This window comes from Etheostoma spectabile, chromosome 10 (genome assembly GCF_008692095.1).
Source record: "Etheostoma spectabile isolate EspeVRDwgs_2016 chromosome 10, UIUC_Espe_1.0, whole genome shotgun sequence".
In the NCBI taxonomy this organism is placed as follows: domain Eukaryota; kingdom Metazoa; phylum Chordata; class Actinopteri; order Perciformes; family Percidae; genus Etheostoma; species Etheostoma spectabile.
This window is the reverse complement of record NC_045742.1, coordinates 512,600-513,089: the sequence shown is the minus strand read 5'-3', so window position 1 is coordinate 513,089 and position 490 is coordinate 512,600.

The window sequence follows — 490 nt, the reverse complement described above, 5'->3', positions numbered from 1 at the left end:
GGGGGGGGGGGGGGGGGGGGGGGGTGCTGAGCTTGCGGCTCCTCGTGGGGGCTGATGAGGAAGGGGCCTAGACAGAAAACAATAATGCTGTACATATTTGACATTTACATTATAATCTATCCCAAATGTATTCTCGTGAGAATGCAGCGTTCCCCACGTTGTTCCCCAACGTTCCCCATAGTTTTCCCAGACCCAGTACCAGGATAATATTCATAACCTGTATATATTTATTACTTCTACTCTATGTTTACAAGCTCCTGGTTTACTCGTACTCCAGTTACAGTATTCCTAATTTATTCTATTGCATATACAGTATGTAAGTCTTAATTTGACTGTAAATAGCTTTAGAAACCTTTTTTGTTCAGGTGGAGCCTTTTCTTTGATCCTAACTCCTCCTCCAGACTCAGAGAGTTCCTTCGTGTGCGGACTGTTTCCATAAAGAAAATATCAAAATCTTCAAATGCGTCCCGGCCGAGTACATGACACCGGT